The sequence below is a fragment of the Anomaloglossus baeobatrachus genome, chromosome 5, assembly GCF_048569485.1.
Source record: "Anomaloglossus baeobatrachus isolate aAnoBae1 chromosome 5, aAnoBae1.hap1, whole genome shotgun sequence".
Classification (NCBI taxonomy): Eukaryota; Metazoa; Chordata; class Amphibia; order Anura; family Aromobatidae; genus Anomaloglossus; species Anomaloglossus baeobatrachus.
The window spans coordinates 170,041,372-170,051,929 of NC_134357.1; positions in this window are offsets into that span (position 1 = coordinate 170,041,372).

Here is a 10,558-nt window from a genome sequence, read left to right on the forward strand (position 1 = left end):
ATGAGTGCCTTTTTGTTGCACTACCTCCAACATGACAGTCGTATTGTCAAAATTAGAAGTGATGATGACTACTGGATTGCCACACTATTAGATCCCCGGTACAAGTCCAAATTTTGTGACATAATTCCAGCCATAGAAAGGGACGCACGTATGCAGGAGTATCAGCAGAAGCTGTTACTAGATCTTAGCTCGGCTTTTCCACCAAACAACCGTGCAGGTGCAGGGAGTGAATCTCCCAGTTGTAACTTGACAAACATGGGACGGTCTCGTCATCTTCAACAGTCTACCCGTACCAGTAGGACCTTTTCTGGTGCCGGTAACAGCAATTTTATGGAATCTTTTCATAATTTTTTTAGACCCTCTTTTGCAAGGCCACCAGAGACAACAAGTCTGACACATAGTCAACGGCTGGAGAGGATGATACAGGAGTATCTCCAAATGAACATCGATGCCATGACTGTGCAACTGGAGCCTTGCTCCTTTTGGGCTTCAAACCTACAAAAATGGCCAGAGCTCGCAACTTACGCCTTGGAGATTTTGTCGTGTCCAGCTGCCAGCGTTGTCTCTGAACGTGTATTCAGTGCTGCTGGGTGTGTGCTGACAGATAAGCGCACGCGTCTGTCCAGTGACAATGTGGACAGACTGACGTTCATCAAAATGAACAAGTCATGGATCCAGAAGGAATTTACTACCCCTGTGTCATCCTGGGGAGAGTAAATGCTTGTGGATTTGGAATGTGCTTGATGCAAATCAAAACATCCTGTTTGCAACTAGGGCCCAAGTGCTGCCACTGATGGGGTGGGTGTCTGTGTGGCCCAATTTTTGGAAAAAAGGGAGACTCCGCTTGGAGTAACCCTTGCTTGCTGTGTTTTTAAAAGAAGCCAAGATGAACAGAGCTGGGATTAGGAAAGACTTTGCTACCTACCCCGGTGTCATCCTGGGGACGGCTAAGAATAGCGTATTTTTGAATGTGCTTGATGCAAATCAAAACATCCTGTTTGCAACTAGGGCCCAAGTGCTGCCACTGATGGGGTGGGTGTCTGTGTGGCCCAATTTTTGGAAAAAAGGGAGACTCCGCTTGGAGTAACCCTTGCTTACATTGTTTTTAAAAGAAGCCAAGATGAACAGAGCTGGGATCAGGAAAGACTTTGCTACCTACCCCGGTGTCATCCTGGGGACGGATAAGAATGGCGTATTTTTGAATGTGCTTGATGCAAATCTAGCTGTGAAGTGTACAACTGGGGCACAACTGCTGCCACTGAATGGGTGGGTGTGTGTGGGGCCCAATTTTTGGAAAAAAGGGGAGACTCCGCTTGGAGTAACCCTTGCTTACATTGTTTTTAAAAGAAGCCAAGATGAACAAGTCATGGGTCAGCAAAGACTTTGCTACCTACCCCAGTGTCATCCTGGGGACGGCTAAGAATAGCGTATTTTTGAATGTGCTTGATGCAAATCAAAACATCCTGTTTGCAACTAGGGCCCAAGTGCTGCCACTGATGGGGTGGGTGTCTGTGTGGCCCAATTTTTGGAAAAAAGGGAGACTCCGCTTGGAGTAACCCTTGCTTGCTGTGTTTTTAAAAGAAGCCAAGATGAACAGAGCTGGGATCAGGAAAGACTTTGCTACCTACCCCGGTGTCATCCTGGGGACGGATAAGAATGGCGTATTTTTGAATGTGCTTGATGCAAATCTAGCTGTGAAGTGTACAACTGGGGCACAACTGCTGCCACTGAATGGGTGGGTGTGTGTGGGGCCCAATTTTTGGAAAAAAGGGGAGACTCCGCTTGGAGTAACCCTTGCTTACATTGTTTTTAAAAGAAGCCAAGATGAACAAGTCATGGGTCAGCAAAGACTTTGCTACCTACCCCAGTGTCATCCTGGGGACGGCTAAGAATAGCGTATTTTTGAATGTGCTTGATGCAAATCAAAACATCCTGTTTGCAACTAGGGCCCAAGTGCTGCCACTGATGGGGTGGGTGTCTGTGTGGCCCAATTTTTGGAAAAAAGGGAGACTCCGCTTGGAGTAACCCTTGCTTGCTGTGTTTTTAAAAGAAGCCAAGATGAACAGAGCTGGGATCAGGAAAGACTTTGCTACCTACCCCGGTGTCATCCTGGGGACGGATAAGAATGGCGTATTTTTGAATGTGCTTGATGCAAATCTAGCTGTGAAGTGTACAACTGGGGCACAACTGCTGCCACTGAATGGGTGGGTGTGTGTGGGGCCCAATTTTTGGAAAAAAGGGGAGACTCCGCTTGGAGTAACCCTTGCTTACATTGTTTTTAAAAGAAGCCAAGATGAACAAGTCATGGGTCAGCAAAGACTTTGCTACCTACCCCAGTGTCATCCTGGGGACGGCTAAGAATAGCGTATTTTTGAATGTGCTTGATGCAAATCAAAACATCCTGTTTGCAACTAGGGCCCAAGTGCTGCCACTGATGGGGTGGGTGTCTGTGTGGCCCAATTTTTGGAAAAAAGGGAGACTCCGCTTGGAGTAACCCTTGCTTGCTGTGTTTTTAAAAGAAGCCAAGATGAACAGAGCTGGGATCAGGAAAGACTTTGCTACCTACCCCGGTGTCATCCTGGGGACGGATAAGAATGGCGTATTTTTGAATGTGCTTGATGCAAATCAAAACATCCTGTTTGCAACTAGGGCCCAAGTGCTGCCACTGATGGGGTGGGTGTCTGTGTGGCCCAATTTTTGGAAAAAAGGGAGACTCCGCTTGGAGTAACCCTTGCTTACATTGTTTTTAAAAGAAGCCAAGATGAACAAGTCATGGGTCAGCAAAGACTTTGCTACCTACCCCGGTGTCATCCTGGGGACGGCTAAGAATAGCGTATTTTTGAATGTGCTTGATGCAAATCAAAACATCCTGTTTGCAACTAGGGCCCAAGTGCTGCCACTGATGTGGTGGGTGTCTGTGTGGCCCAATTTTTGGAAAAAAGGGAGACTCCGCTTGGAGTAACCCTTGCTTGCTGTGTTTTTAAAAGAAGCCAAGATGAACAGAGCTGGGATCAGGAAAGACTTTGCTACCTACCCCGGTGTCATCCTGGGGACGGATAAGAATGGCGTATTTTTGAATGTGCTTGATGCAAATCTAGCTGTGAAGTGTACAACTGGGGCACAACTGCTGCCACTGAATGGGTGGGTGTGTGTGGGGCCCAATTTTTGGAAAAAAGGGGAGACTCCGCTTGGAGTAACCCTTGCTTACATTGTTTTTAAAAGAAGCCAAGATGAACAAGTCATGGGTCAGCAAAGACTTTGCTACCTACCCCAGTGTCATCCTGGGGACGGCTAAGAATAGCGTATTTTTGAATGTGCTTGATGCAAATCAAAACATCCTGTTTGCAACTAGGGCCCAAGTGCTGCCACTGATGGGGTGGGTGTCTGTGTGGCCCAATTTTTGGAAAAAAGGGAGACTCCGCTTGGAGTAACCCTTGCTTGCTGTGTTTTTAAAAGAAGCCAAGATGAACAGAGCTGGGATCAGGAAAGACTTTGCTACCTACCCCGGTGTCATCCTGGGGACGGATAAGAATGGCGTATTTTTGAATGTGCTTGATGCAAATCTAGCTGTGAAGTGTACAACTGGGGCACAACTGCTGCCACTGAATGGGTGGGTGTGTGTGGGGCCCAATTTTTGGAAAAAAGGGGAGACTCCGCTTGGAGTAACCCTTGCTTACATTGTTTTTAAAAGAAGCCAAGATGAACAAGTCATGGGTCAGCAAAGACTTTGCTACCTACCCCAGTGTCATCCTGGGGACGGCTAAGAATAGCGTATTTTTGAATGTGCTTGATGCAAATCAAAACATCCTGTTTGCAACTAGGGCCCAAGTGCTGCCACTGATGGGGTGGGTGTCTGTGTGGCCCAATTTTTGGAAAAAAGGGAGACTCCGCTTGGAGTAACCCTTGCTTGCTGTGTTTTTAAAAGAAGCCAAGATGAACAGAGCTGGGATCAGGAAAGACTTTGCTACCTACCCCGGTGTCATCCTGGGGACGGATAAGAATGGCGTATTTTTGAATGTGCTTGATGCAAATCAAAACATCCTGTTTGCAACTAGGGCCCAAGTGCTGCCACTGATGGGGTGGGTGTCTGTGTGGCCCAATTTTTGGAAAAAAGGGAGACTCCGCTTGGAGTAACCCTTGCTTACATTGTTTTTAAAAGAAGCCAAGATGAACAAGTCATGGGTCAGCAAAGACTTTGCTACCTACCCCGGTGTCATCCTGGGGACGGCTAAGAATAGCGTATTTTTGAATGTGCTTGATGCAAATCAAAACATCCTGTTTGCAACTAGGGCCCAAGTGCTGCCACTGATGTGGTGGGTGTCTGTGTGGCCCAATTTTTGGAAAAAAGGGAGACTCCGCTTGGAGTAACCCTTGCTTGCTGTGTTTTTAAAAGAAGCCAAGATGAACAGAGCTGGGATCAGGAAAGACTTTGCTACCTACCCCGGTGTCATCCTGGGGACGGCTAAGAATAGCGTATTTTTGAATGTGCTTGATGCAAATCAAAACATCCTGTTTGCAACTAGGGCCCAAGTGCTGCCACTGATGGGGTGGGTGTCTGTGTGGCCCAATTTTTGGAAAAAAGGGAGACTCCGCTTGGAGTAACCCTTGCTTGCTGTGTTTTTAAAAGAAGCCAAGATGAACAGAGCTGGGATCAGGAAAGACTTTGCTACCTACCCCGGTGTCATCCTGGGGACGGCTAAGAATAGCGTATTTTTGAATGTGCTTGATGCAAATCAAAACATCCTGTTTGCAACTAGGGCCCAAGTGCTGCCACTGATGGGGTGGGTGTCTGTGTGGCCCAATTTTTGGAAAAAAGGGAGACTCCGCTTGGAGTAACCCTTGCTTGCTGTGTTTTTAAAAGAAGCCAAGATGAACAGAGCTGGGATCAGGAAAGACTTTGCTACCTACCCCGGTGTCATCCTGTGGACGGCTAAGAATAGCGTATTTTTGAATGTGCTTGATGCAAATCAAAACATCCTGTTTGCAACTAGGGCCCAAGTGCTGCCACTGATGGGGTGGGTGTCTGTGTGGCCCAATTTTTGGAAAAAAGGGAGACTCCGCTTGGAGTAACCCTTGCTTGCTGTGTTTTTAAAAGAAGCCAAGATGAACAGAGCTGGGATCAGGAAAGACTTTGCTACCTACCCCGGTGTCATCCTGGGGACGGCTAAGAATAGCGTATTTTTGAATGTGCTTGATGCAAATCAAAACATCCTGTTTGCAACTAGGGCCCAAGTGCTGCCACTGATGGGGTGGGTGTCTGTGTGGCCCAATTTTTGGAAAAAAGGGAGACTCCGCTTGGAGTAACCCTTGCTTGCTGTGTTTTTAAAAGAAGCCAAGATGAACAGAGCTGGGATCAGGAAAGACTTTGCTACCTACCCCGGTGTCATCCTGGGGACGGCTAAGAATAGCGTATTTTTGAATGTGCTTGATGCAAATCAAAACATCCTGTTTGCAACTAGGGCCCAAGTGCTGCCACTGATGGGGTGGGTGTCTGTGTGGCCCAATTTTTGGAAAAAAGGGAGACTCCGCTTGGAGTAACCCTTGCTTGCTGTGTTTTTAAAAGAAGCCAAGATGAACAGAGCTGGGATCAGGAAAGACTTTGCTACCTACCCCGGTGTCATCCTGGGGACGGCTAAGAATAGCGTATTTTTGAATGTGCTTGATGCAAATCAAAACATCCTGTTTGCAACTAGGGCCCAAGTGCTGCCACTGATGGGGTGGGTGTCTGTGTGGCCCAATTTTTGGAAAAAAGGGAGACTCCGCTTGGAGTAACCCTTGCTTGCTGTGTTTTTAAAAGAAGCCAAGATGAACAGAGCTGGGATCAGGAAAGACTTTGCTACCTACCCCGGTGTCATCCTGTGGACGGCTAAGAATAGCGTATTTTTGAATGTGCTTGATGCAAATCAAAACATCCTGTTTGCAACTAGGGCCCAAGTGCTGCCACTGATGGGGTGGGTGTCTGTGTGGCCCAATTTTTGGAAAAAAGGGAGACTCCGCTTGGAGTAACCCTTGCTTGCTGTGTTTTTAAAAGAAGCCAAGATGAACAGAGCTGGGATCAGGAAAGACTTTGCTACCTACCCCGGTGTCATCCTGGGGACGGCTAAGAATAGCGTATTTTTGAATGTGCTTGATGCAAATCAAAACATCCTGTTTGCAACTAGGGCCCAAGTGCTGCCACTGATGGGGTGGGTGTCTGTGTGGCCCAATTTTTGGAAAAAAGGGAGACTCCGCTTGGAGTAACCCTTGCTTGCTGTGTTTTTAAAAGAAGCCAAGATGAACAGAGCTGGGATCAGGAAAGACTTTGCTACCTACCCCGGTGTCATCCTGGGGACGGCTAAGAATAGCGTATTTTTGAATGTGCTTGATGCAAATCAAAACATCCTGTTTGCAACTAGGGCCCAAGTGCTGCCACTGATGGGGTGGGTGTCTGTGTGGCCCAATTTTTGGAAAAAAGGGAGACTCCGCTTGGAGTAACCCTTGCTTGCTGTGTTTTTAAAAGAAGCCAAGATGAACAGAGCTGGGATCAGGAAAGACTTTGCTACCTACCCCGGTGTCATCCTGGGGACGGCTAAGAATAGCGTATTTTTGAATGTGCTTGATGCAAATCAAAACATCCTGTTTGCAACTAGGGCCCAAGTGCTGCCACTGATGGGGTGGGTGTCTGTGTGGCCCAATTTTTGGAAAAAAGGGAGACTCCGCTTGGAGTAACCCTTGCTTACATTGTTTTTAAAAGAAGCCAAGATGAACAAGTCATGGGTCAGCAAAGACTTTGCTACCTACCCCGGTGTCATCCTGGGGACGGCTAAGAATAGCGTATTTTTGAATGTGCTTGATGCAAATCAAAACATCCTGTTTGCAACTAGGGCCCAAGTGCTGCCACTGATGTGGTGGGTGTCTGTGTGGCCCAATTTTTGGAAAAAAGGGAGACTCCGCTTGGAGTAACCCTTGCTTGCTGTGTTTTTAAAAGAAGCCAAGATGAACAGAGCTGGGATCAGGAAAGACTTTGCTACCTACCCCGGTGTCATCCTGGGGACGGATAAGAATGGCGTATTTTTGAATGTGCTTGATGCAAATCTAGCTGTGAAGTGTACAACTGGGGCACAACTGCTGCCACTGAATGGGTGGGTGTGTGTGGGGCCCAATTTTTGGAAAAAAGGGGAGACTCCGCTTGGAGTAACCCTTGCTTACATTGTTTTTAAAAGAAGCCAAGATGAACAAGTCATGGGTCAGCAAAGACTTTGCTACCTACCCCAGTGTCATCCTGGGGACGGCTAAGAATAGCGTATTTTTGAATGTGCTTGATGCAAATCAAAACATCCTGTTTGCAACTAGGGCCCAAGTGCTGCCACTGATGGGGTGGGTGTCTGTGTGGCCCAATTTTTGGAAAAAAGGGAGACTCCGCTTGGAGTAACCCTTGCTTGCTGTGTTTTTAAAAGAAGCCAAGATGAACAGAGCTGGGATCAGGAAAGACTTTGCTACCTACCCCGGTGTCATCCTGTGGACGGCTAAGAATAGCGTATTTTTGAATGTGCTTGATGCAAATCAAAACATCCTGTTTGCAACTAGGGCCCAAGTGCTGCCACTGATGGGGTGGGTGTCTGTGTGGCCCAATTTTTGGAAAAAAGGGAGACTCCGCTTGGAGTAACCCTTGCTTGCTGTGTTTTTAAAAGAAGCCAAGATGAACAGAGCTGGGATCAGGAAAGACTTTGCTACCTACCCCGGTGTCATCCTGGGGACGGTTAAGAATAGCGTATTTTTGAATGTGCTTGATGCAAATCAAAACATCCTGTTTGCAACTAGGGCCCAAGTGCTGCCACTGATGGGGTGGGTGTCTGTGTGGCCCAATTTTTGGAAAAAAGGGAGACTCCGCTTGGAGTAACCCTTGCTTGCTGTGTTTTTAAAAGAAGCCAAGATGAACAGAGCTGGGATCAGGAAAGACTTTGCTACCTACCCCGGTGTCATCCTGGGGACGGATAAGAATGGCGTATTTTTGAATGTGCTTGATGCAAATCTAGCTGTGAAGTGTACAACTGGGGCACAACTGCTGCCACTGAAGGGGTGGGTGTGTGGGGCCCAATTTTTGGAAAAAAGGGAGACTCCGCTTGGAGTCACCTTGCGGTGTTTTACATGACTTTAGAAGGGCGTGCCATGCCTATATCTGTGTGTCCTCCTCTTTTTCCTTGTCCAGCTGTTTTGTTTTCGCATGAGTACATGTCCTTGTCACTTTCCCATGTGTTTGTGTTGTGTTGTGAGTTGTTTGTCACCTTTTGGACACCTTTGAGGGTGTTTTCTAGGTGTTTTACTGTGTTTGTGATTGCCTGCCATTGTTTCCTATGGGCTCGAGTTCGGTTCGTCGAACGTTCGACGAGCCGAACTCGAGCTAGACCCCCCGTTCGGCGAACCGCCTCGAGCCGAACCGGGACCGGTTCGCTCATCTCTACTCCAGACGCAGAATTCTTAGGACATGCATGATCACTCCTCACCTGTTAATGTGTCCCTAGCCTATGGCTGGGAGTCTCTGAGTAGTTAAGGCACCTTTCCATCTTGGGAGGTGCCTGAGCAATTAGGTTCCTAGCTTGTCTAGTTCCTGCTATCATTACAGTTTTGTGCTTGCAGATTCGACTCTGTCCTATCTGAGTCCAGTACTAACTCCTGCTAATTACTCCAAGTTTATTCTGCTAGCCACAAGTACTGATTCCTGCTTGACCTACAAACAAGCAACAACTGAAGTCAGCTGCAGTAAAGGCCTGGCAAAGCTTCACAAAGGAGGAAACCAAGTGTTTGGTGATGTCCATTGCTTCCAAACATCATGCAGTCATGCAGACATTTTATTTATGGTAAAGTTCATTTGTCCACTTACTTTTGAGCCCTTGATATAAGAAGACTTTGTAGAAAAATGGTTACAATTCTTAAACATTTCCCATTTTGTTCAATCCCTTTAATTAAACCTTAAAGTCTACACTTCAATTGCAGCTCAGTTGTTTCATTTTAAATAAAAAATAGTTAAATCTATGTGAAGGAGACTGAAAAGACAAAAGGCGCTAATAAGGTACCAACGTTACAAACGTTTATAGAAAAAATATTAGATGCGCTCACCTGATACAGTTGTGAAAATAGTCACAAGTGCTATAGAAAGTGTGTAGGTTAGTATCTACATAATTAAAACACCTGAGGTCACTGGGAGGAGTTTGCAGATAAAGGACATGACTGGTGATCCGTTTGTACCAATTCAGACCTTTAGTTTAGGAAGTGCAGGAAATTCTTCTATTTTGTAATATGGAGTCATTTCCGTTGTCTGCACCCTCCTCCCAGGGACCTCAGGTGTTTTAATTTTTCTTTTCCGATGAATCTCCGTACATAACAACTGTCAAATGGGCATGGATGTCTGACATCAGTGAGGTTCTCCACAAATGTGAGGACTCCATCAAGATGGTGAGAGGTGATGACGCCATAATCAGCCTAACGATCCTGCTGCTGTATCTACTAAAATGCTTGCTGTTTACTCTGAAAGAGGATGTTTTGCATACCGAGCAGGTGGCTATGAAGCGAGAACTTACACTGGTTTATACTACCCAGCCCAGCCTCATCCCATCTTTTCAGCCCAGATTGGGTGATAATCAAGAAGAGTATGCTAAGGAGGAGGAAAAGGAGAAGGAACAGGAGTTGCTTGTCTGCACTAGAGAGGGCACTACTAAAGTAGCTTCTTGTCTGTTCAGAGTTGGGGACACTGGAAGGTACCCTCTTGGTAGTCTGGCACACATTGCACAGTTCATGTACTACAGCCTTTCCCAAGACCCTCACGTGATATGCATTTTGACCACAAGGTTCTGCATCTTTCTCAACCCCCGGTACAAAGGGAAATTTCCAATTCTCCTTCCGGTGTCAGAAAAGGCTAATAAAACACAACAATACCAGAAGAGCATTGTTGACCAGTTGCTCCAAATATTCCCCTCAGACAACACTGGTGACAGAGCTCCAGCTTCTTTGGCCAACCGAAGATTAGAACGGAGGGACACACAGACCAGGTGCAGCACAGGAGGGGAACAATGTACAAGACCTGGGACAGATTTCTCAAACCATTCCAGCACCAAGTGATGGCCGTGAGGGGTACTGTCACAAGGGGGGAGAAATTAACGAAGATGGTGAAGGAGTACCTAGGTGACCATACCAGCATCCTCTATATTTCCTCAGTGCCATGTAACTATTGGGTGTCCAAGCAGGACATGTAGAACAAACTGTTCTTGTATGCCTTGGAGTTAGTGGCCTGCACTGCCGCTAGCATTTTGTCTTAATTTTTTTTTAGTACTGCCAGGCCCCTTATAACAGATAGGCATAGACACCTGTTACGGTAACATTCAGAAAGGATGAATCTTATAAAACTGAACAAGGACAGGATTTCCTCAGATATATGTATACCCCCATGGGTAATTTTTTTGTCCACTCTTGAGCATATTGCATTGGGTCATCCACTGTAGGAGTGCCACTTCTTACCAATGATAACAGAATATTTTATGAGACCCTTCTAACAGTTGCTTCTATAGTGTATCAGATCGTCCCC